General features: G+C 44.6%; 1 pseudogene; it reads right to left on the reverse strand.

The window, feature by feature from the left end:
• Positions 1 to 18,674: 18,674 nt before the first annotated feature.
• Positions 18,675 to 19,625, reverse strand: LOC128060011 (olfactory receptor 1440-like; annotated as a pseudogene).
• Between the last annotated feature and the right edge of the window lie 7,571 nt (positions 19,626 to 27,196).

The raw sequence follows: 27,196 nt of genomic DNA on the forward strand, positions 1-27,196 counted from the left end.
GTCATTAAGTTGTGTCCGACTCTTGTGACCCCTGCCCTTGGACTGTAGCCCACCAGGCTCTTCTGTCCTTGGGATTTCCCAGGCAAGAATACTGGAGTGGGTTGCCACTTCCTTCTCCAGGGGGTCTTCTTGAACCGAGGATCAAATTCCCGTCTATTGCACTGGCAGCCAGATTCTCTACTGCTGAGCACCCAGGGACGCCCCCTCCTGTGTATAAACTGCCAATAACCCAAGTGGTCAGAAAGTGGATCAAATCCCAGGATGAATTAAAAGGACTGAAGCAGAAGAGTTACAGCCAAAGTTAAAGGAGCTTAAGGATGACTGTCATGGTTCACCATGATCTGTACACACAACCACTAAAGAAGCAAGACTTCATAAGCGTCTGTCCTTTGCTCAAGAACCATCTTGTAAAATAGGATCAAAGACAAATTAAAATCCACATTCAGTTCTGCTGCAGACTCACTGAGTTGTCTTTCCTATCTCAGACCACGTCATAGCGTGGGGCCCCTTCCGAAGCAATTTGTGAAAACGACGGGAGGGTTATCCGAATCATGTTCCGGGCTGTGGTCAAATTCCAGAGAAACAATAAAAAAGATACCAACTCTAGTCCATGAAGGGAAATTCAACTGGAGATGAGGTGAGAACAGAGGGTAAGCCAAACATCCATGCAAGGCCAAGAGTGAGAAGCGGTCTAGGGAATAGACGTGGAGTCAGAGCTGCCAGAGGCAGTCTCTCTCCTCTGACTGTCTCTTAAGTCAGGTCCCACCCGGTCACTCAGTGGCTTCAGCCGTGAGCATTGGCCGCACGGCACTCTGACCTTCTTCAGAGCTTCTGTGCTGTCTTTGCTCTGTGCTCACTGTGACTTGCTCACAGCTTTGGATCCGCTGGTTTGGGTCCCTATTTCTAGCCCCAGGGAACCCCATGACCCCGCAGAGGTGACCTTAATCTCTTTTCACCCACAGTCTACATGTATCTTGTTGCTTTGCTGGCTCTGAGTAACCATTGCTAAACCCAACTCAGTGAGGGCTCTCAGTTCCTAATCTACAGTCAGCCTTCCTGGTCAGGATCAACCTTGGGATAGACCAGTACCCAAGGCAAGGGGAAGAAAATATTTGTCCTAAGTCATGAATGGGCTGGCATGCATGGCACTTTGTAAAGAGGTCTCCAGTGAATGTTCGTGGTCATAAGGCCATGCTCCAGCTGGCTTAAGGTATCAGCCACACAGCGCCTAAGGCCATAGAGCTAAGGGGTGTCATCAAAAATACATGAACGCAACCTGACTGTCCGTGACAGAGGACTGGATAAAGAAGATGTGGTGCATATATACAGTGGAATATCACTCAGCCATCAAAAGGAATGAAGTCATGCCCTGCATCCAGCCACATGGATGGACCTACAAAGTTCATACTGAGTGAAGTAAGTCAGACAGAGGAGGAGAAATATTGCATGACATTCCTTATATGTGGAATCTAAAAAGAAATGACATAAACAAACTTCCAAAGTAAAAAATACAATATTTTCTATCAGTTCAGTTCAGTTGCTCAGTCGTGTCCGACTCTTTGCGACCCCATGAATCGCAGCAGAGGGTGTTTGCTATGACCAGCAGAGGCGGGCAGGTCCCAGAAAAAGTGGGGAATAGCCCGAGGCCCGCAGCATTGGAGCCGGACACAGAGCTGGTCTGGACCAGTCCGGCGAGGAGGCCTCCAGTGCGTGCTGCGCCGGCCGGCCGCACACAGACAGGGCGTCACGAGGCCGCGCAGAGCAGAGGGGCAGACGGCCGGCCGCCAAGGCTGCCAGCAGGCGGCCTCCGCGCCTCCCTTCCCCTCGAAGAGAAACTGGGCGGGCAGCGCACGAGCGGGGGCTATGGAGGAGGTATACAAGCGGTCTATGAAGGACAACTACCGAGGAAGAAATACATGGGGGAGTGGAGGTGTGACTCCACCGCGATCAGGATGATGAGGCCCAGGCTCCACGCCAGAGTCACGGAGAAGATTCCCAGAAACAGAATGAAGAGGGTAACCTGAAGGTCGGGATGCTCTGAAAATCCCACAAGGATGAAATTGCTCATCAGGCTGATGTTCTGCCCCAGGGCCATCTCTCTTCTCTCTGCTGCCTTCAGAGCCCCAGAATGCAATTCCTGAGGCAATGAAAATCCAGGTAAAGAAACCATTTGGTTCGGTCATGGGACCCTAGACCCTCAGAGCCCAAAGAGACGGTGAAAGGCAAATGTCCTGCCTCCACCCAACGCAGAAATCCCCTCCACAGCATTTGCTGGGTTTTTCCAAAAGATTATCGTCACCCTGATCTCATTTGTTTATGCAAAAGTGACCGGCCCCAGAATAGACTGGCATGTTTCATTATGTGGATCATCACCTTCACTGTCCGCATCACAGCTCTATCAAAGGCAGTTATTCATAGCACCGGCATTAAATACCACCCCCCCTCTTTTTTTTTTCAGTTGTTCTAAGCAACGCTATGACAAATTTAGACAACACATTAAAAAGTAGAGACATTATTTTACCAACAAAGGTCAGTATACTCCAAGCTATGCTTTTTCCAGTGGTCATGTACGGATGTGAGAGTTGGACTATAAAGAAAGCTGAGCGCCGAAGAATTGATGCTTTTGAACTGTGGTGTTGGAGGAGACTCTTGAGAGTCCCTTGGACTGCAAGGAGATCCAACCAGTCCATCCTAAAGAAAATCAGTCCTGAGTGTTCACTGGAAGAACTGATGCTAAAGCTGAAGCTTCAATACTTTGGCTACCTGATATGAAGAGCTGACTCATTTGAAAAGCCCCTGATGCTGGGAAAGATTGAAGGCAGGAGGAGAAGGGGACGACAGAGGATGAGATGGTTGGATGGCATCACTGACTCAATGGACATGAGTTTGAGCAAGCTCCGGGAGTGGGTGAGGGACAGGGAGGCCTGGTGTGCTGCAGTCCATGGGGTCAGAAAGAGTTAGACACGACTGAGTGACTGAACAATAAGCTTTGTGATTCAATTATTGAGCCACTCAGATTTACACTAGATTTTTTCTTTTTCGAAAAGAAATTTCTAGAGAGGCAGTTTTGCGTTTCTTATCATCATTGTCCTGACCAGGCTTTATGGAGTCAAGATGTTCTTTTTCCTTAAAGCAGAGTAATGAAGCACTTAGGGATGTGAAAAACTGGCTTCCCCTTTAGAAATTAAAGAAAGGGTAAGGAAAAAAGCTCCATGCAGTGAAATGTTTACACTCAATGTTATCAACACTGTGTGTTTGACAGAGAAACGAAGATGATGTAGAAAGTAATAAAACATTGCTATTAAGTTCAAAATATTCAACACATTGCATGATACAGTCAGGAAATAAACGGATCATACCCCAGTGCGTCAGGTGCAACGAGAGCAGTGTTGGTCCAGTGCCCTGGGTCTGGGGCACAGCATCTGAGAGGAAATGCATTTGAGGACTCCAACAATGAGGAAAGAGTCACCAGAATGAAAATTTTGTGTGTGAGTGGTTGACAGGTGGTTCGCTCAAGAGCTTTGTGTTAAAAATGGAAAAGAGCATTTGCAAAAGCACAGGAGAACATATCATTTGAGGAGCCTTTACAATGTTAGCATGGCCGGACCACAGAGTAATCAGAACTAAGAGAAGATAATTAAGTCTACCTTTAAGAGACGGCAGGGGCTGAACAAACTGTGAAAGGGCTTCAAAAGTGAAGATGATGAGACATATGTTGAAATGTTTCATATGTATAATTACACTTATTGCATATATAATGGCACATACTATATATATATATATAATTGTATATATGGATTTACATGTCCACATTTAATTTCAACCTTCTCTCCACTTCTGGACTTCTGTCCCCTTTGCCCTGCTGTGTTCTTTTGATAAGACTTATCTCCTCTTCTGGGCTTCCCTGGTAGCTCAGATGGTAAAGAATCCACCTGCAATGCAGGAGACCTAGGTTTGATCCTTGGGTCAGGAAGATCCCCTGGAGGAAGGCATGGCAACCCATTCCAGTATTCTTGCCTGGAGAATCCCCGTGGACAGAGGAGCCTGGCAGGCTATGGGGTCTCGAAGAGTCAGACACGACTGAGCGACTAAGTACATACGCACAGCTCGCCTTCTACATAGCAGATAGCTCATTGCCTATTGATTACCAGCGGTCTCGCTCCCTCCACAAGAATGTAAACTCAATGAAGTTTGCGGTTTTTTGGCATTTTTGTCTCTTTTGTTCATTGAAATATCACAAGCACCCAGACCAGTGCTTGGACAAAGTAGTATTCAATACATATTCGTTGAATAAATATCATAATAAGGAGTTTGACCTTTTCCCTATGGCCAAAAGAGAAAGCAAGGACATTTTATTTTCGCTTGTTTTTTAAATTTAACTTTTTCTGTAAACAGGGAACTAGATGTCAAACACTAATTTAACCATATAACTGAGAGCAGAGCAGAAGCAGTGGAGAAGGTGGATGAAAGTGAAAGAGGCTGAGGAGGAAGACGGGAAAGTTGCCTCCAAGGCCAGCAAGAAAGCTGGTGATGATTCGAATTAAACAGGTAGATGGAGAAACAAACCCACCCTGGAGATGTAATGACGTCACTCATTCTGCAGTAAGGAGCCACATCTAGCCAGACAACTAGTCTCCCTACTTCATGTCTCACATTCACGGTCATTGTCAAAGGCATGTTTTAGCAAGTTTCATCCTGATTCTTGCTACTTCAGCCTCAAGGTTCTAAGATGTCTAGTCTATTACATTTTTAGAGTGGGATACACGGCGACTGCCAATTATTTTATATGATTACTGTATCGATTACCTGGTTACTTTGACCTGAATTATCTGAAGGTGAAGATAAAGAAATAAAGCACATGACATACATTAAGTTGCCTTATAATTATTTAACTAATATGCATATATATATGCACATTTATACACACACACATTAGTTTGTGTGGTCTGGGTGTGACTACATAGTTGTTTGGTATCAGAGGTAAAATTAGAACCTAAATCTCATTTTCCAGGAACAGCTCTTTCTGCTTTACCTTATTCTAAAACCTGGAGTTTCAGTGATCCCTAGAGAGAATCCAAGGAAACTAGATGATATTTTTACATTGTGGGCACACACATGCACATATTCATGAGTCTAGAATAGGCGAGAAACAAAATTGCTCATTCAAGTCCTGTTACTCCTACCTTTTGGCTGTGTGACCTTGGGAAAAGATATTTGCCTTTCTGGATCTTAATCTTCTTATACAAAAAATTAACTCAGATCATTGTCTTCTACTCCACTTCCTTTCCTTCTTTCTTTCCACCTTAATTTCCATTAGTAAGTAGCAGAAACTTTAAAAACAAGATCTTCTGTAAAATTCCAGATTTATAAAACAGGTCTAGTCCAGCTCCTCTAGATAAAGCCAGAGCAGGAGGGAAGAGCACCCCTCTACCTTGCCCATTTTCAAGGGTCTTTCCAACCCTCCTATTCTGACATTCAAGGATTCACTGCGAACTATTTCTCAAGAAAGGCAAAGAGCAGACTCACCAGAGCAGACTCACCCCAAACTCCTTAAACTCTGTTTCAGTCGGATATCGAAGACCAGAAGCTTATAGCAAGGATAAAACTCATCTCTGCTGACACCTGGAGCACTATGGTGTTGGTCAAAAAAATAAATAAAATTTGAATGTAGCTATTTTAAATTGGCCACTAAGGGAAGAACTCAACAGGACTCTAAAGCAAGATCCGTACTCTCCAAGGTGTTATTGGTCTCTAGTTAAGGGGATGAGAGGCCCCAGAGAGAACCGACTAGCAACGTGGCTGCCCACCTGGGCTCAGAGAAAAAAAGGATGCCAGCTTTGGTTGGGTGGAGTTGATAAGGCTCCCAGCTTTGGTTGGTGGAATTGATTTCCAATGGCCCTGCTTCCATTATATTTCTAGTCCCTGATCTGGGTCCAATAAGGTTTCCCTAGAGATAGGGAAGCCAAGAGTGGCGTTTGGCTTCAAAATAGGTAACTATATCATCAACTACAGTCACCTTTGTGTAGCATCAAATATTTTACAGAACTTCTTCAGTGTAAAAATATCTTTTGGATGACTCCAAGGGTTGGAGTTAGGACTGAATGGGTAAAATTGAAGGAGAGAAAGAGACAGAGAGATTAAAAGGAAACAAATAGGATAGTCCGAAGGTAGAGAGGATGCTCTGGAACGGAGTAAATTCTCCATCACCAGAAGTGAGTGAGAAGTGAGGGAGGAGAAGACAGTGATGATCTCACTTACACGTGGAACCTAAAAGCAAGCAAACTCGTAGAAACACAAATCAGATTGGTGGCTGCCAGCAGCAATGGGTGAAGGTGAGCAAGGGGTACAGACTTCCAGCAATAAGAGAAATAATTTCTGGAGATGTACATCACGGTGACTAAAGTTAACAAAAATACATCATGTATTTAACAGTTGCTAAGACAGTACATCTTAAAAGTTCTCCTTGCGAGAAAAATTGTGTAACTATGTGAGTCGATGTATCTTAACTACATAAACCTACGTGGTAATCAATTCACAAAATATACATATACTAACCCATTATGCTGTACACCTTAAACTAATGCAAAGTTGTATGTCATTTGTATCTGAATAAAACTGGAAAAAAGTAAAATGAATAGGCTATGAGAGAGAGTATATTCCAGATTATTCATCGGAAGGACTGATGCTGAAGCCGAAGCTCCAATACTTTGGCCACCTCCCTGGAAAAGACCCTGATGCTGGGGAAGACTGAAAGCAAAAGGAGAGGGGGGTGGCAGAGGATGAGATGGTTAGACAGCATCACTGACTCAAGGGACATGAATCTGAGCAAACCCCAGGAGACAATGGAGAACAGAGGGGCCTGGCGTGCTGCAGTCCATGGGGTCGCAGAGTCAGACATGACTTAGGGAGTGAACAGCAGCAGTGAGAGGGACAGAGTGGATCTGAATTAGTTGACCTTATTGGTTCTTTAAAATTTTAAACTCCATGATTTTGTACAATAAGGAGGAAGAGGAAAGAAGACCAACAGGTACTACCATTTTTGGCTGTGTGGATCGCACCTTTCATATCCTTTCTTTTGCAACATCCTCATAGTAGCTCCCAGTGAAAAGCATTCTTAAGGCACTTTCAGATGTGAAGGTGGCATTTTGGAGAAGTGCCTGATAAGGTCTGTGGAGAGGCTGTGGTAGAGCTGGAATCTGCACCGAAGTCTTCCAGAATCCAAAGTCCACGTTCAGCCCTCCACACCCCACGGCTGCGGCCGCCCCCGCCCATCCATCCACGTTCAGCCCTCCACACCCCACGGCTGCGCGCCGCCCCCGGCCCATCCGTCCATGTTCAGCCCTCCACACCCCACGGCTGCGCGCCGCCCCCGGCCCATCCGTCCATGTTCAGCCCTCCACACCCCACGGCTGCGCGCCGCCCCCGGCCCATCCGTCCACGTTCAGTCCTCCACACCCCACTGCTGCGCGCCGCCCCCGCCCCATCCCTGCCCTGCCAACATGAGGACTTGAGAAATCGATGGCAATGGCGAGCATCACTTGATAGACTTCATTAAAAAAAAAAAAAATCTATGTGCAGGGAGTTTAATGCAAAAATAATAGTTTGGTGTTTGACTAAGACCAGATTTCCTTCATGTCCATGCTTTGTTTATGGTTTATGGAATGTCCCACTTGGAAAGATCTGAAGTCTATTTGTGTGTCTGGTAAAAGAACATGCCAAAAAAAAAAAAAAAAAAAAAACCAGAAGGAAGTGGGTATTGTGCAAGCCCATGGGGCCCTGTGGCCTCATTTGAGGGTTTGGGCAAGATGGCAGCTGCACCCTGTTTTTGCTGGCAGCTCTTCAAGCTGCATCCAGATGAGAAAAATCTGCTCCCTTTTCCTGTCTCCACTCCCAGACCCCACCCACTGCTCTTTTTTCAGGGTCAAAACCTCCCACTGTGAAGTTAAAAAAAAAATCACGCCCCTTCCCGACATTCCCAGCTCTTAGCCTACGACCTACATTCTTGGGGACCCTTTAAGGCTTAATACTGGGGCAATGCAGTAGTTTGTATGTAGTTACTCTTTTCTAGATTAAAAAGATATGTGAATAAAATCCCCAAACCCCTCTAGCCTTTTACTCTTCATTGCAGAGTGAAGGGTATAAGGATGAAATACTGGAAGAGTGTGGCGTTTTTAAAAAATCCCTGCCTATCTCCCTCCCTCCCTGTCAAGGCAAAATTTCAGAAAGGACTCTCTTTCTTTTTTGATACTTGCAGAATAAGCAGATCATCAATAGAAGCAAATTTTTCTTTCAAGGCATCTCCATACCAGCCCCTTATGGTCAGACCATTTGAACCTGATTGTTCATGGTCTACCGAAGTCTTCCAACTGCCTTCTTTTTCCCTTCAGACTCTCTCTAGTTCACCCTTTCCTCCTTAACCTGAAGAAGGGCCTCCCTAAACACAGGTCCAATCATGTTATGCCTTGCCCAAGAATATTCATCAGTACTGCTGTTCATTAATAGCCTGATGACATTCAAGTTTCTTAGCCTGATCCTCCCAGTGATGCTTGGGGAACCTGTCCTGGAAGTCAAAGAAAAAATATAAATGAAAGGCCTTTGGATGGGGCAAGAAGAATGTGGTGATCTTCCAAGCACAGTCTCAATAGTAGCCTATCAATCCCAGATGGGATGTCTAGAGTGGGGTTCCAGAGGGGCTTTGAGTAAAGCCATGTGTGGAAACGAATAAGATCCCATTTCAGCGGCAAGAGAAGAGAAAGGAATGGGAAAGCAGGAGCCACAGCTGGCAATGTCAAGGGAAAGAATTCTCAAGGTGGAGAAACTGGAATAGATTTGCAGACTGAAGCAAAGACCTTGGAGAGGAATTCTCTGCAGCAGTGGTCCTCAGTCGTGGCTGCTCACAGAACAGCTAGTCATGGGCAGAACCAAAATTTAAGCCTGTGCCTCCAATCATGAGAGACACAGAAAGGCTGGATGAGAACAACAGAGGCAAGCATGATGGGAGGAACAGGGAACCCAGAATCAGGAAGGGAAGAGGTGGTACAGAGGACACCATGATAGGACTTTATGTTTTTGCTTAAAACTGGTCTTGTCTGCCTTTGCCCATAACTGTTTTAGCTCATTGAAAATAACATGCATGCGTGCGTGTGGGCCTCCTCAGCTGTGTCCGACTCTTTGCATCCCCATGAACTGTAGCTTGCCAGGCTCCTCTGTCCCTGGAAATTTCCAGCTAAGAACACTGGGGCAGGTTCCCATCTCCTTCTCTAGGGGCCCTTCTGGACCCAGGGATTGAGCCTACAGCCTCTTGCATGTCATTCATTGGCAAACAGGCTCTTTACAGCTGAGCCACCAGGAAGCCCCCAAAATAACACAGAAGTTTATTTTGGGGGAATCCGGGGTAAAGGGAGAAGGTACTCTCTGAAATCCATTTTGCAGTCTTGGAGTAGACCTATAAACCAGCATGGTAAAACCTAGAAAATAGTTTCCCAACTCCATGTGTCAGGCAGATGTGGCCCTTCAGACACACACAGCGTCTATTGTCTATTCTCTTAGAGGCTCTGATCCTGTTTGGAGCGCTGGCAAGGATGGAGGCTCTTCTGGGAAGCCACATTGCTGTGGTATCCCCTGCTGAGAGAGCCCACCCCCAGACTTCCCTAAAGAAGTTTTTCTGGGACGCAGAATTCACACAAGCATGGAGCCACTAGAAATCACGCATCTGGTTAACTGTGTATTGCCACGTGGAGCTGTCCCTTAAAAACAGAACTTAAAATGACCCAGAGCTGATGTTGCTTGGCAAACGTACAACCTCTCTGAATTTGCTTGAGTTTAAAAGTAGCAGTTTGTCAGTGGGCTGAATTTCAAGGAGCAAAGACAGCTGGGATTGGATTCGGGCAGTCAGGCTGATAGATGTTCTCTGGAGAGGGCTCTCCAGCTGGAGTCCAGATGGTGGGAAAGGCCTTGTCTATGAAGCCATAAAAAACCCAGATGAATAGGGAACATTTTAGGCTACGTGGATGTTGATGGTTTGGAGAGGGAGAGGAAACGAGGAGACAGTGGGACATCAAGTGTCTATTTATTTTACTGAATCATTCATTGGTCTTGAAAATCTAGAATTGGTCTTCATTCTCTCTACCAGAACCTAGAGAGCCTATTAAAAAGCAAAGACATCACTTTGCTGACAAAGGTCCATCTAGTCAAAGCTATGGTTTTTCCAGTAGTCGCGTATGGATGTGAGAGGTGAACCCTAAAAAAAGGCTAAGCACCGAAGAACTGATGCCTTCAAACTGTGGTGTTAGAGAAGACTCTTGAGAATCCCTTGGACTGCAAAGAGATCCAACCAGTCCATCCTAAAGGAAATAACACCCAAATACTCACTGGAAGGACTGATGCTGTAGCTGAAGCTCCAACACTTTGACCATCTGATGGAAAGAGCTGACTCATTGGAAAAGACCCTGATGCTGGGAAAAATTGAAGGCAGGAGGAGAGGGGAACAACAGAGGATGAGATGGTTGGATGGCATCACTGACTGGATGGACATGAGTTTGAGCAAACTCAGGGAGATAGTGAAGGACAAGGGATTCTGGCGTGCTGCAGTCCATGGGTTTGCAAAGAGTCGGACAGGACTGAGCGACTGGACTGAGCTGGTCGAGGACAGCCACAAAGATAAGCCAGATGGTTTTCAGGCTGATGTCTTGCCAGTCTCTAGCTGCACTCTGCCTTGACCTCTAGATCTCCACTGACTTCCTTCCATCTCTAGGCCACCCCAGCAGCACCAGGTGGCAGCCCCAACCTAGACCTCACCATAATGGGAGACCACTAAGTTTCCTAATCTCAAAGCCTAAATTCCCCTTGACCGAAACTTCCTGCTTTTCTACTGGACAACTCTCAGCGAGCCTACGCGTGGGGACTTCTTGTTCCTCAAACCCTCCCGGGTTCTTCAGCCCATCGCTCTGGCTCAAAGTGCTCCTACGACCACCCCTGTGATTTTCCTCTTTTTTCCCCTGTGCTATTCTCAGTCGTGGGGTGCTGATGAGATCAGCTATTTAAATGAGTACCGTTCAGTTCAGTGGCTCAGTTGTGTACGACTCTTTGTGACCCCATGGACTGCAGCACCCCAGGCCTCCCCGTCCATCACAACTCCCAGAGTTTACTCAAACTCATGTCCATGGAGTCGGTGATGCCATCCAACCATCTCATCCTTCGTCATCCCCTTCTCCTCCGGCCCTCAGTCTCTCCCAGCATCAGGGTCTTTTCCAGTGAGTCAGCTCTTCGCATCAGGTGGCCAAAGTATTGGAGTTTCAGCTTCAGCATCAGTCCTTCCAATGAATATTCAGGACTGATTTTCTTTAGGATGGCCTGGTTGGATCTCTTTGCCGTCCAAGGGACTCTCAAGAGTCTTCTCCAGCACCAGAGTTCAAAAGGATTCGGTGCCAGCTTTCTTTAATGAGTACAGACGAACCTATTTGCCGGGTGGGGATAGAGACTCAGATGTGGAGAACAAACATTTGGAAACAGAGGGGGAGGGGAGGGTGGGACGAGCTGGGAGATTAGGACTGACGTGCGTACACTGCCTTGTGTAATGTGGACAGCTGGTGGGGACCTTCTGAAAAGCTCAGGGAGCTCTGGTCAGTGCTCTGGGATGACCTACAGGGTGGGATGGGGGGTGGTGGGGGGGAGGGAAGCCAGGATGCGTAGGAATACATACAGCTGACTCACTTCATCGTGCAGCAGAAAGGAACACAACATTGTAAAGCAATTAGACTCCAATAAAAATAAATCACGACTGAGCGACTTCACTCTCACTTTTCCCTTTCATGCATTGGAGAAGGAAATGGCAACCCACTCCAGCATTCTTGCCTGGAAAATCCCAGGGACGGGGGAGCCTGGTGGGCTGCCGTCTATGGGGTCTCACAGAGTCAGACACGACTGAAGCGACTTAGCAGAAGCAGCAAAAATAAATCAAATCTAAAAATAAAAAATAAATGAGGTCTACAACCCCACAAAGGTGTTCGCAGCTGCATAGAACCCTTCCCAAGTCTTTTGCTGACCGGCTGTCTTATTCCCCGCAGCCAGCCCCAGGCAGCCTTTCTTGTTACCTTTGCCTGGGTGTGGATTCTGCTTGTGCTAAACTCCCAGAGCTGCTACTTGCTAATCCCGCGTGGCACCCATCGCTTTCTGACTCAGATAACAGCTGCGTGTCTGCCTGTATTACTTCTCTCTGAGGCCCCTCGGGGTTTAAGCCTCCCTGCATCCCAGTGCCGGCGCCAAGCAGATGCTCGGAGACTGTTTTCTGAATTGAAAAGGACAATCTTTCTACACAGGAACTTTTAAAGCTTCATCAGGGTATCAGCTGCAAAGCTCAGAAGTGGGTAGTTTTCCAGAGAAGCAAACTAAAATTAAATGAAGACATTCGTTTCTCATTGTTGTGTAAATGAATTAACACAAACTTAGCAGCTTAAAATTATAGGCCTAGCACATTACCTCTCAGTTCTGTGGGTCAGACCCTGGGCACAGTGTCCCTGGGGTCTTTGCTTATCGTCTTCCTGCTGAACAGGGTGGGAGAAGATATTTTTTTTGTTTGGTTTTTTCAGCTCTACCCACCAAATGGCAACCCATTCCAGTATTGTCTAGAGAATCCCCATAGGCAGAGGAGCCTGGTGGGCTAGAGTCTATGGGGTCGCCAAGAGTTGAGCATGACTAAGCAACTGAGCAGGCACACACCTCTTCGAATAGAGTGTCTCCACTTCTTGCATCTTATGAAGGAGGGTGGGAGATGCTTCAACATCCATTTTGCAGATGAGAGGTAATAGGTTAAAGCTGCTTAGAAAGGTCTTGCTGCTTTGTTCAAGGAGAAATTTTCTCATAGTGAGAGTTTTCTTACCTTCACCCACAGGTGTAAGAGACTGAGAGGCTGTGGACCCTTGGGGTGAAGTGGAAGTATTCAAGAGAAACACAACTGTCTCCTAGACACAAAGCAGAGGTGGATGTGTTTAGCCTGTCTCAGACACAGAGTGCCAAGATATTTGAAGAGATAATTCCAGCTAAAGTGGCGACTATTGGGAGAAACAGTATCCTGTTTGGAGCACTGTGGGAGAAGGGGTAGTATTCTGTCGCCTTAGGTTTATACGTATACATATATATACTTACTTAGATGTTCCTGTTTAGAAAGTGAAAGTTGCTCAGTGGTGTCAGACTCTTTGCGACCCCATGGACTATACAGTCAGTGGAATTCTCTAGGCCAGAATATTGGAGTGGGTAGCCATGCCCTTCTCCAGGGGATTTTCCCAGTGCAGGGCTCAAACCCAGGTTTCCCACATTGCAGGCGGATTCTCTAACAGCTGAACCAGCTGGGAAGCCGAAGAACACTGGAGTGGTAGCCTATCCCGTCTCCAGGAGATCTTCCCAACCCAGGAATCGAACTGGGGTCTCCTGCATTGCCGGCAGATTCTTTACCCAGCTGAGCTACTAGGGAAGCCACATCAGATTCACGTGGCTGTACAGCAGACGCTAACAAGACATTGCAAAGCAACTATATTCCAGTAAGAATTAATGAAAAGTTCCGTTCCCTTGGATGACGTAGTTGCACACGCATGCCCTGTCCCTCGTGTGTTGCCCGTTTCCTGGCTCATCTTTGCAAACATGTGCTGAGGTCCTGCTTTTTCACCTGTAAAACGAGGGCTTCAAAGCCAAGCTGTCACGAAGACCAAACGTCTGTGGATACAAACTGCAAGCAGTTACACTGATGTCAGCATCCCCACTCTCTGGTCCAGGTCAGGACGCAGCTCTCCCGGTCTTGCGTTAAGGCCTCCGTGACAGCAGAGTCTTGCGATGGAGCGCCCTCTACTGGTTAATGAAAGCCTAACCGGACATCTCCGGGGTGGCTCAAGCAGTGAAGAATCCACCTGCCAATCAATTCGGAAAGCGCGGGTTCGATCCCTGGGTAGGGAAGATCCCTTGGCGAAGCCTAGCCCTCCAGGCTCCTCTGTCCATGGGATTCTCCAGACAAGAATTCTGGAGTGGGTAGCCATTTCCCTCTCCAGATCTTACTGACCCAGGAATCGAACCTCAGAAGGGCAATTTCTTTTGTACGGTCGCTTTACTCCGAAACAGAGATAGGTGAGCATTTTGCTTGATTTAAAATTTTTCCTTAGGACCTTTAATTTCCCTGCTCACTCGCTTTTTCTCTTTCGTTACCAAATCTTTAAGGAATACGCACCACAGAAAGAGTGTCTTCCCAAGACTGCTGCCTTTGGTCACGTGTACTTCCCAGCCTCTTTCTTTAAAAAACAAGCAAACAAATGCAGCCTTACTGAGGTCTATTTCCCATATTATAAAATTCATCCTTTTAAAGCATTCAGTTCAGTGACTTTCAGTATATCAACCGAGATTTCCAACCATCCCCACAATCTAATTTTAATCAAATATTTTCACGTATATTCACTAGGATTCACCTCCCATTCCTCTCCATCCCCTTATCCCTAGGCAACCACTATTATTATTATTATTAGATTATTTCCCCATAATCCATTTTCTGTCTTATAGATTTGCTCGTTCCAAAAATTTCACTGAAACAGAACCACCCAGCACATGGTCCGTGGTAGCGGTTCTTTCAACTTGTCACGGTGTTTCCAAGGTTCATCTACGTGGTAGCGAATGTCAGTGCCTCACTCCTTTTTGTGGCCAAATAACATCCCACTGCATGGATATATCAACCCCCTTTCGCTTTTTTTGGAAGCATCATTGACATAACATATTCGTTTCGGTGGTACAGCATAAGGATTCAGCGTTTGCATACGTGGTGAAGGGCTCACCCCAGCGCCCAGTTAACATCGAAGACCACATAGCTATAGTTTCATTTTCTTATGATGAAAGCTTTTTTAATGGTTTTAATTCATTTCCCGTTGACTGTCTGGGGTCTTTGCTGCTGTGTGGGCTCCGTCCACTGCAGCGAGTGGACGCCACTCTCCAGCTGGGGTCCGCCAGCTCCCCTGCAGCGGCTTCTCTCCTTGCAGAGCAGACTCCAGGGTGAGTGGGCGTCAGTGGCTGTGGCACACGGGCTCCGCTGCCCCGTGGCACGTGCAATCTTCCCGGACCAGGGGTCAAACCCATGTCTGCTGCACTGGCAGGTGGATTCTTTACCACTGGACCACTGGGGAAATCTGTGATGAAAACTTTTAGGATTTATTCTGTTAACAATACTTTAAACATACTGTGCAGTCATATAGTCACTGGGCTGCGCGCGTGCTCTCTCTCTCCTCTCTCTCCCCAGCTGCTCAGCCGTGTCCGACCCTTTGCCGCCCCATGGACTGTAGCCCGCCAGGCTCCTCTGCCCGCGGGATTCTGCAGGCGAGGACACTGGAGAGGGTTGCCATGCCCTCCTCCAGATGCTGTGCTCTGCACCCCATAATTTATTTACTTTATAAGTGGAATTTCGTACTTTTCAATTCTCTTTACCCGTTTGCCTACTCCCACTCCCCGCCTCAGCAACACCAATCTACTGTCTGTGTCTGCAGACACTTGTTTCTAGAGTCCCCGCAGTGAGACCACATGTGCTTGTCTTTCTCTGACTTCCTCGCTCAGCACGTGCCTTCGTGCTCCTCCCATGTTGCGGCAGATGGCAATCCTCTGCCTTTTAATCCCCCAGCTTTCAGTGCTCAGAGTCACTGGGTCTCTGACCTGTTCTCAGTATTTCTCCCTTTGAAGAGGGACTATCTCTTTTGAGGGGAGATTTCATCTGTGTCTCACCGTGGCTAGTCCTAACTGCCTCATCCTCTTTACCAAGAAGGCCAGTATCTGAAGATGTTGCAGTTCTGTTTATTGGGCTGTAGTCTGCCAGGCTCCCCTGTCCATAAATTTTTCCAGGCAAGAGTCCTTAAACATGTTGCCATTTGCTCCTCCAGGGGATCCTCCTGACCCAGAGATCGAACTTGCATCTCTTGCGCCTCCCGCATTGACAAGCGGATTCTTTCCCGCAGCGCCACCTGGGGAGTCTGACTGATACTGAGTCTGTGTTTGGCCATAGCTAGTCCTACCTGACTTACCCTCTTTACCCATAGTGCCAGCATCTGAAGGGCCTGCAGATCTGTTTTATAGGGACTATTCTCCCCCCGCCAGTTCTCAGTGTTCGGGGTTTGACTCTGTATAGAGGTCTGTGCTTGTGCTTTATTTTCCCCCTGAACTGCTCTCTTTGTTCTTGAACATAACCTGCGGGATCCTTGCCACTTTATCCTGAGGGTGTAGCCTTCCAGTTCACCGGGACGTGAGCTGAGTCTTCTGAATCTTCAGCAGCCTCGCAGCCTCCGTGGCAGAAGTCAGGGCCAGCTCTCAGCGGGCTCTCCAAGGTAAAAGCTATTTTTAGTGCTTGTTTACTTTCCTGGGTTCCTGGTTTCACTTCATCTGAGGGCTTAGCTTATTCCTCCTTTTCATGAAGTTAACTGGAAGTTCATTTAAAGGATGATTTTATTTCAAATTCAGCATTTCAGTTGTTTTACTTACGAGGGTCGTTCTAGTATATAATTCAGCACATTGCCAGACGCAGAAATCCTCAGTTAGCCTCATTCTCCTGATCTTTAAAGAGATTTTCAGTTCCCCTTCCTATCCTTGACCAGCCGTCTATAATTTATCTGTGTATTGATACAGTTGCCTTTCCTGACTTCATAGTTCTGACATGACCGATCATTAGGTCTTATTTCTTTCTGTACTTTAAGATTTGTGCGACCTGGTTTTCTTCAGAAAGTTGTTTGGGAGAATTATCTGAGCTTCGGTTTCAGATTTTCTCCTAAGAATCCTGAGAGAATTTGCATTTGCTTTTGATTGGTACTTGGGGGTACTAACAAGCTGAGGTTGCTCTAAAATTAATTCTCAGGTAAGGTTCCTTTATCTACACTGGTTGTGTAAATTCATACCACAAACCTCCCTGAGAGTGTGTGATTACAAAGCCTCAGAAAGTTAAGATCTCTTTTTCCTGAGATAGAATTTTTTTCCCCCCTTAATTTCCTCTCGTACCAAAGTCTAGTCTGCTGGACTCTCGTATGGATGTCTGGGTCTCCAATTAAATGCTCCCTGAGAGTCTGGGCTTGGTCTCTCTCTCTCTCCCCAAGTCTCTCTTGTGTGTTTATCGAAACACAGGCCAATCTGTAGTGACATGGACTGTCACACTGAATGAAGAAGTCTGTCAGACAGAGAAGGAAAAATATCATGTTTCTTACATGCATAATCTAAAAATAAATGATACAAATGAGCATGTGTACAAAACAGAAAGAGGCTCACAGACTTAGAGAAAGAATTCATGGTTGCCAGGGAAAGGGCGGATGGGGGGAGGGATAGTTACGGAGCTTGGGATGGGCATGTACATACTGGGGTACGTATTTGAAAGGGATAACCCAGGACCTACTGTCTAACGCAGGAAACTGTGCTCTGTGTTATCTGGCAGCCTGGGTGGGAGGAGAGTTTGGAGGAGAATGGATACATGTGAATGTATGGCTCAGTACATTTGCTGTTCACCTGAAACGATCACAATCTTCTTAAACGGCTGGCTATACGCCAGTAAAAAGTAAAAATAAACAAACAAGCCAAATATCATGAGAGTTCAGCAAATTCCCCGAAGTGAAAGTCATATGCAGGGCTGCCTTCACTCTCAGCATTCCTGATTGTTCTTTATATTTGAAAGTTGGAGATTTCCTTTTCTTTCCTTGCCTGCTCATAAGTGTATTTAAAAATATTTTGTAAAACCATTCTGTCCGATGTCTTTAGTCGTTTTACAGTGGTGGATACATCTATACCATTCCATCTGCCATAATAACAGAAATGCAATCTTTTCAATTGGGCTTCCCTCACGGTCAGTTGGTAAAGAATCAGCCTGCATGTGGGAAACCTGGGTTCAATCCCTGGGTTGGGAGGATTCCCTGGAGAAGGGTAAGGTTATCCACTCCAGTGTTCTGGCCTGGAGAATCCCATGGGCTGGATAGTCCATGGGGTTGCAAAGAGTCGGACACGACTGAGCGACTTTCAGTTTTGAAAGTATATTTAAAAGAATCTTGTCAATGTACTTCAGAATTCAAAAGATCACTTCTTTTCTTTGTATTTTAGCTCTCCTGGGTCAGCATAGTAGCATGGAAATCCCCTTGTTCATTCAACTGTTGATGTTAGGTGCTAAAAACAGTAACCCAGAAAACAAATTCTAGCCTACACTGCTCATGGTGTTTTCCATGGCAGGCAAGTTATGTCAAAGTGTAAAGTTATGCTTCTCTCCACATCCGTGTTTTTATCACCTGGAATCGCGTAGGCACCTGGAGAGTTTGTAGGCTGTGACAAAGCGGTCATTGTTCTACTTGCAATGTTGTGTATGAGAAAAATTTTTTCCTGACCTTGTATTTACTCCCACCCCCTCCAGCCTGCAGTCTGAAATTCTGAAAGAGTATGCAAGGGTCAAATACTGAGAAACTGAAGGTTATATAGACATAAAAATTAATACATTAAGTGCTTTGTGAAGTCATTGCTGATGTAAGAAAGGAGAGTCAATGATCAAGACTGAAAGAAACTCCAGGATTTTCACGGCACTGAGCCAGTGTGGATTTAGATGGATTGACTCACTTGAAACCCTGCTGAATAATGTTACATTCATTTCCCTTGCATAGTCTGGAAACTTCTAGTCGACAGGTCATGAGGCTCCCAGACCTTTAGTTAACCATGACAATGGGAAAACGTTCCCTTCTTCTTACACCTTTTAGAGCATCTTTGATTTCCTTGTTCCTCAGACTGTAAATCAAAGGATTCAACATGGGGATCACCACCGTCTAGAAGACCGAGGCTATCTTGTCGTAGCCCAGAGAATTGCCAGCTCTGGGGTGCGTGTAGACGAAGAGGCCTGATCCAAAGAAAAAGGTCGCTGCTCTCAGGTGGGAAGCACAGGTGTTGAAGGCCTTGGCCCTGCCTTCAACAGAGCTGATCTTCAGGATGGTGGCAATGACGTACCTGTAAGATACCATGATGATTAAGATGGAGATCACAGCAAAAATCACTGCTCTCACGAATTTTATCACTTGTAGCAAGAAGGTTTCGGAGCAGGAGAGGACTAATCATTGAGGCAGGTCACAGAAGAAGTGATGGATAACATTCGGTCCACAGAAATGGAGCTGAAGTAAGGCACACAACTGAACGAGCGAGCCAAGGGATCCAGCTATACATGATCCTGCCACCCACAGTCTGCAGGCAGAGAGAGGGGGACATGGTCGCTGTGCAGAGCAGAGGGCTGCAGGTGGCGACGTAGCGAGCATAAACCAGGGCTGCCAGGAGACAGCCAGACCCAAGTGAGAGAACAAGAGGTGCTGCATGGCGCACCCCAGAAAGGAGGTGAGTGCAGGCTTCCTGAAGAAGTCTGAGAGCATTCTGGGGGTTGTGGAAGTGACAGAGCAGGAATCTAAGAAGGGTCAGTTGCTGAGGAAGATGCACATGGGTGTGTGTAGGTGGGAGTCCGTCCTAATCAGGATGATGAGACCCAGGTTCCAGGCCGCTGTCAAGACGTAAGTCCCCATGAACACGGCACAGAGAGCAATCTTAAACTTGGGAGAATCCGAAAATCCCAAGAGGATAAATTTGGTGACTGTTGTATTGTTCCTTCCTGCAGCCATTGTCTTGAAGTTTCTTCAAACTGCAGAAAGATTCTTGGGTTGTAAAGATTGTCTATTTTAATATCATGAAATCTGTTTGTTTTGGATAAAGTTTCATATTTTTGGACAAAGATTATTCATAGTCAATATAAGAAACTATAAAATTAGTGAAAAAATACATTGAGGATCCCATTTCGCAGCACACTTGATAGTTTGTGATATATTTTTGCAATTTTTTCTGCACATACATGTGTGCACACATAAACACACAGATGTTGCCAAACTGTTGTCTGAAAACTGGTACTGCCGCTGCTGCCGCTAAGTCGCTTCAGTCGTGTCCGACTCTGTGTGATCCCAGAGACAGCAGCCTACCAGGCTCCCCTGTCCATGGGATTTGCCAGGCAAGAGTACTGGAGTGGGTTTCCATTTCCTCCAAAACTGGTACTAGTTTACACAAATTCAAGATTTTATGATAAAATTTTGAGAGAGTCATTTCCTAGGCAGGTTGATAAGAAGTCTAGGAGTCCCCAAGGAGAGAGGGGTCTGGAATTCTCAAGGAGGAAGAAAGGACGAACATTTTTTTCCTTCTCTACATTCCTTAGGATTATATACCAATAATGTGTCCTGCCTGAGGACAGTCTCTGGATTAAACCTTCTGTAATTCTGTAAATTATAGGAGTAGACCTGCTCTTTACAAGGATTATATACCAATAATGTGTTCTGCCTGAGGACAGTCTCTGGATTAAACCTTCTGGCTAATTCTGTTATCTTAAAATGTAAATTATGGGAGTAGGTCTGGTGAGGTCTTTACAACCTCCAGACATTCTTTGGATTCATTGGAGAGTATATAACTTCATTGCTAACACTAACTAGGGGGTACTCTTTCTGCCCCCTTCTGATGCCCATGTCAGAAGCTTTCTCTATCTCCTTTATACTTTAGTAACACTTTATTACACAAAAGCTCTGAGAGATCAAGCCTGGGTCTCTGGCCCTGGATTGAATTCTTCTCCTCCAGGGGCCAAGAATCCTGGCATCGTGATTCAACAACAACCTTTCAATATCTTACCATCCCATTCAACACTGCCCATAATTATTTAGCTTTACTCTTTGACAATCTTGCAGGTTAAAAACATTCTCATTGTTTTTATTTGCATTTACTTCATTGACTTGCTTGTATATGTGTTTTACCCTTTTGTTTAGTAGGTTATTCTTGATTTGTAGGAGCTTTTAACATATCAAGGATCATAATTCTTTCTCCCTCATATATTTTCCTAAATCTTTTCCAAGTGTATCATTTAATATCAATATTTTTTATGTTGGATTTTGCTATATGGATTTCTTTTATTTTTAGGTGCTCAATTGTGGCTCAGACAGTAAAGAATCAGCCTTCAATGCAGGGGATCTGGGTTCAACTTCTTGGTTGGGAAGATCCCCTGGAGGAGGAAATGGCAACCCACTCCAGTAGTCTTGCCAGGAAAATCCCAAGGACAGAGGAGCCTGGTGGGCTACAATTCATGAAATCGCAGAGTCAAACACCACTAAGTGACTAACACTTTCCCTTTTTTCACTCAATTTTCTATGATATTTATGGTACCTGACTTTGGTATTACACACAAAACATATTGTTTTACACAATCCAAAAGTCTTTTTAATATTTTCTTTGAATTCACTTGTATTTTTATATTTACATTTAAAACTTCTGGAGTATTTTAGTACACAGTGTCAAGTATAATTATGAGATAATTTTTCTTTTGTTTTTCCAAACTCTCCCAACACAATTAACTGAATGGTTTCTCCACTGATTAAAGTCACTTCCATCATGAAGTTGTTTATCGAGTTGCTGTTCTGCCCAATTTTTAAGCTAATAGTCCATGTACTATGTGTCCAGTCCTGCATATTTTATAACTGCTTATGACTATATTTTATTTAAAATAATAGAACATTTTGATAAGTGATAAAAAAACATTCCTCACTTTTTCACTCTGAGATCGTTTTGATGGTTTTCATAGTTATGTCTTCAAAAGACCTTTATGATGAACTAAAAAATAAAATAACATTTTTACTGTGTTTCATTATTACATTAACTTGGGAGAAAATAACAGATGATTTTTCTTTGCTAAGCTGTTTCTATAAATAACCAAAGAAACACTGACAATCTTAATAAATATTATAATACTAAGATTATTAAACTTGAGTGAAGCACTTGGGTCACTCCAGGCTCTGCCCCTACGCTGTCACCGCTTCTCTGTGTCATCAGTTTCCTCATCGTAAAACGAGGTAATTTTAGCTATTCTCCTTATATGATAGGGACCATGCTTTCCAAATAAGGGAGCAGTAGTCATGGTAGAAAAACACTGAAAGAAAAGTAACCTAATATTCTAAGACATTGTTTTTATTCCTGAAAGAGGGTCATTTGAATACTAGGAAAGGGAAAATTGTATTGACTCAATACCGTCCATCAATGTCCCCAGTGAGAGCACAAGATCCAGACTATGTCCCTACAGTAAGACCTGAATCATAAGTCGATGCCTTTAGAACACCTTCAGTAGAGATCGGATGAGCGCGCCAGCTGCATTTATAACATGTTCATATCTCAAGAAGTTAAACAAAGGTTTCTTTGGGAACACTAGTTACTGCGGTATTTCTATGGTTTATGTTGCCATCTTTGTCCTGAAGGGACTGGTACTCTGGAGATCTTGAGGCCGTAAGATTAATATTTGAAATTTTAGAAAATACTTTCAGTGAAGTTGATTGTTTTTTTGTTTTGTTTTAGTTTTATTTTTAATTAATTCTCATTGAAGCGTAATTGCTTTACAATGTTGTGTTAATTTGTCCTGTGCAGCAAAGTGAATCAGTCATTCATGTACACACGGCCCCTCTTTTCCTTCCCATGGAGGTCACTCCAGAGCCATGAGTGGCGCTCGCTGCGCTGTGCAGGAGGTTCCCATTAGTTACATGCGCTTTTTGCATAGTGTCAATAACGTATGTATACCAAGCCCAGTCTCCCAACTCATCCCATCCCTCCTTTCCCTCTTGGTATCCATACATTTGTTCCGTACATCTGTGTCTCTGTCTCTGCTTTGCAAATAAGATCATCTCTACCGTTTTTCTAGATTCCACGTATATGCATTAGTGTAGGATACTTATTTTTCTCTTTTTGACTTACTTCACTCTGTGTAGTTTTTCATTGTATTATTGATGCATTTTAAATAAAAAGTTTTTTAACGACAAGGTAGAAATGATAAAGTGAAAGTCACTCACTTGTGTCCAACTCTTTGCAATCCCATGAAATGTAGCCTGCCAGGCTCCTCCATCCATGGGATTCTCCAGGCAAGAACACTGGAGTGGGTTGCCTTTCCCTTCTCCAGGGGAATCTTCCCAATCCAGGAAACTCAGGTCTCCCACACTGTAGGCAGATTCTTCACCATCTGAACCACCAGGGGAGCCCAGAAATGATAAAGTATTGTAATATACGTTTTCTAATTTAGTGGCAAGAGAAAACGAAGTAAAGTTTTAGATAATGATGATGATGATAATGATTAAAACTCCCAGAAGCAGAGAAAGCTCACACAACTAGAAAAGTAAGTAGAAACTTCATAGTCATTCCTCAGTTATTTTTATGTCACTTCCATTTGTTATCTGCATTCTCTCCCCATTGTTAATTCAAGACCAAACATATAGCAATCAGAATCATTGGTTGTGATTAAGAATAAGAGGTTCAGAATAGAATAAATACTGCTTCCTCGCTTACCTTAAAGCATGTGAAATGGGTGGACTGGCCAAGCAGCCCTGGTGCAACCCTGTCACCTGTGACGTCACAGGGTGGCCTTGAGATCAGCAGAGTGAGCCTTTTAAAGGGCAAGCTTACCATTCTTCCAGGATTCTTTTATTATGGAAACTTGCTGCATATACAATGTTTTCAGAATCCCATATGAAAATAAAATTTATGGGAAAACAGCTTAGAAGTTTGAAAATCAAAGTGGATGAGCAGTCACTCAACATGGAAATGCCATTTCTAAGATTTTGGAGAACAAAGAGCAGAATAAATTACTCATCTGCTTAGTATTAATACACTTACCAAGAGTAGTTTAACATTCAGTCAAGAAACAAAGTCATTCTCGTATTCTTGCTTTCCTTCTCTCTTAATTTGATACAAGAAAATGTCATATTACCAAAATAAAGTTTACATCCCATGAACTAGGTGTTTTTATTTCCTTTTAATAGCAAAGCCCAAATTAATTAACTATTTATAAGTCACAGAAAATGTTTCTCTGTTCAGCAAATAATCTGATGTTGTTGAATATCTAACCACTTCCAGGGGCCAAGTAAAGCCATCATTTGGGAAACAGTTAAAGGAAGATTGAATAAGTATTTGAAATGGCTCCTGGGCCGGTTCACTATTGCTCTTCACGTATTTTCAAGGAAGAATGCAAGAAAGTAGGTGACTGAATATGAAGAGGGAAATACACAGTGTAAAAAGGTAAGCATATCTTTCCTGCCTCCCCTGGTAATCTGTCCCTCTTATGAATGTGAAGCTCCTTCTTCTATGCTCCCTCAGTCCCTTCACATTTTTCTAGTTCGGTAAGAATCTCGTTGTTCTTATTTTTACGAGTGTTCCCAATACGTCTTAAACTGTGCTTTTAGGCAAGATGAAATGTATTTTTAATACACCTTTAACACCTAATATGGACTTCCCTGGTGGCTCAGTGGTAAGAGAATCCACCTGCAGTGCAGGAGATGTGGGTTCAATCCCTGGGCCAGGAAGATCTGCTGGAGAAGGAATGGCAACCCACTCCAGTATCCTTGCCCGGGAAGTCCTAGAGACAGGGCAGCCTGGGGGCTACAGTCCACAGTGTCGCCGAAGGATCAGACAGGACTTACCTACTAAACATCAGCAAAATATATCTAATGTATCAGTTATGCACTGATGTGTAACAAACTGCTTCAAGCTTATTGACTTGAACACCAACAGTTCATCATCTCTCACATTTTTTCTTGGTGCATCTGTGGGTTTCACTTGGAACTCTAATGTGGCTGCATTCATCAATGGCCTGGATGGTCTGAGATGACCTCACCTGTTTTGGGGCTCACCAGGGATGGCTGAATGGTTGAGATGGCCGAGATTCTCTCTCCACCTGCCTTTCACCCTAGACTCTTCTGAGTGTGACCTCAGGATTCCAAGAGAGCCAGTCCCAAGGACAAGCACTCATCAGGCCTCCTCTTGTGTCAAATGTGGTGATGCTGCCTTGATCAAAGTCAGTCACATGGCCAAGCAGTGACTCACCGTGGAAGGGGACTATGCAAGGGCATGGGAATAAGGCATTGTGACTCACTGGTGTCCATTAACGTAACAGTGTACTACCCTGAGGTTTAGTTTAGTGGCTGAACCAAGCAATGTAGCAATAACAAATATTTGTGGACTTGTAATTTATTCAACTATCCCTTCTGAAACTGTGTACAAAAATTGCTTACTCTCTGAAATGGGAATTATATTCTCCAAACAAAAAGCTAGGATGTGCCTTCAGTTAACGGGGAATAAGGAGATGTGTCTAGAGTCTACCAAAAACTCTTAGAACTAATATGCATTCAAAAAGTTTACATGATATGAGATCAATATGTCAATATGTTATATCAATATATAAATATGCATTTCTATAAACTGGCAGAAAAAGAAGTCAATCAAATAAAATATTTGGTATCATTGTAGACTAGTTTTTAATTGAGTAAGCCATTTTATTTTTCAACTAGGCTTTGTAGAATGATTTAGTGAGTCTTGGTAAAAGTTATTATACGTTACTATCATTTAAGTTGATACTGTGGGTTCTTATTATTGTTGTTAATCATAATTAAACTTACTGTTTAAAAAGCCTTTCTTAAAGGCGACGTCCCTGACTCGGTGGACGTGAATTTGAGCAAATTCTGGGAGATAGTGAAAGACAAGGAAGCATGGCATGCTGCAGTTCATGGGGTCGCAAAGAGTCAGGCAAGACTTGGCGAATGAACGACAACAAAGATTTTTTCTTAGAGAAGAAATAAACGTTCCCTGAATACTGTCACTCTCCCTGATATTTTTTTTCATGTTCTAAACAACCAGAAGAAATAAGAAAACATGTAAATGGTTGTTTGAGACACAAGCAAGTTGATCTTGCTAAGCCAGTGTCTTAAGAAATGGTGATTGATCACAAAGTGATCAGTTTCCTCTGTGTGCTAAGGACATGAAGAGGAGGGACAAACATTGTCAGATTAGAAACACAAATAAATTTTTCCAGTTAGAATACTGATCGGGGATTCTGAAGAAGTAAGAACTAAAAGTGTGCCTAAGCATATCGGAAGCCACTCCCGCTGATTATTTCCAAGCATACCAAGAATGCTGCGGGCTTGTGGACAGTAGGACTGCACAGCTATCCTCGATGCCAGCGTTTTAGGCAGGACAAGAATAACGCAGGATCGCTGAGAGCTCAAGAGTCTTTCTTTGGGCTAGAAATACATTACCTCGTGGTGCAGTTGACCTTTTATTATGTTAAATGGACGGGGATTCCAACTCCTGACCTCTGGACCCTAGACTGCCTGCCTGCCTAACCGCTAAGCTACCGCGGCGACTCGTTTAAAGCATAAAGGTTAGGAGTCTGAGTGAACTCCGGGAGATGGTGATGGACAGGGATGCCTGGCGTGCTGCGATTCATGGGGTCGCAAAGAGTCGGACACGACTGAGCGACTGAACTGAACTGATGGTAAATGGTCACTTGTCCACTCACATCTCATTTACTCTCACCCAACCCTCTGGGCCTGTTTCTTTAATACACTTTCGGGAAGACTAGGTGTGGAGAAGCCAAGTAACTTGTCCAGGGTCGGGCAGCTAGTGAGCGGCAGTGCTGTGAATTTGCACCAAGTCTTGCAGACTCTAAAATCCTTGCTACTGAGCTCCAGTGCTAAGGGAATGGAAAATAAACTATCATTTTAATTATATTACAGTGAAAGTGTCAGTCGCTCAGTCCTGTCCGACTCTTTTCGACCCCGTGGACTGTAGCCTACCAAGCTCCTCTGTCCATGGAATTCTCCAGACACAAATACTGGAGTGGGTTGCCATTCCCTTCTGCAGGGGATCTTCCCAACCCAGGGATCGAACCCAGGCCTAAGTGAATTAATTATTACTTAATACACGCACGCAGCTTTTTTTTTTGGCCATGCCCTGTGGCACACAGGATTTTAGTTCCCCAGCCAGGGATGGAACTCACAGCACCCGCCCCTGCCCCGTAGAGAGGCATGGAGTCTTAAACCCTGGACCACCAGGGACGTCCTCATGCAGCTCTTGACAAACACCAACTTTTCAAAACATGACACTGGGCATCAGGTAGTAAAAGAAATTACAGTAAACTCTCCAGACAGCAGCAAGCTCCCAGTGCAAGACATTATTTAGTCAGCTGCATAGCCTTGTTTCTGTTAAAATTCTCCATTAAAGGGGAACACATTACTTCCTAGCAGAAAGGACCTGAGCTCTGAGCAAGTTTGAAGCAGAGAGAGAGACAGGCCGATAGTGGAAGACATGGCTTTGTAAAGGAAGAAGGCTTCCAAACCAGGAGTCGGGGTCACTG

This window comes from Budorcas taxicolor, chromosome 15 (genome assembly GCF_023091745.1).
Source record: "Budorcas taxicolor isolate Tak-1 chromosome 15, Takin1.1, whole genome shotgun sequence".
NCBI lineage: Eukaryota > Metazoa > Chordata > Mammalia > Artiodactyla > Bovidae > Budorcas > Budorcas taxicolor.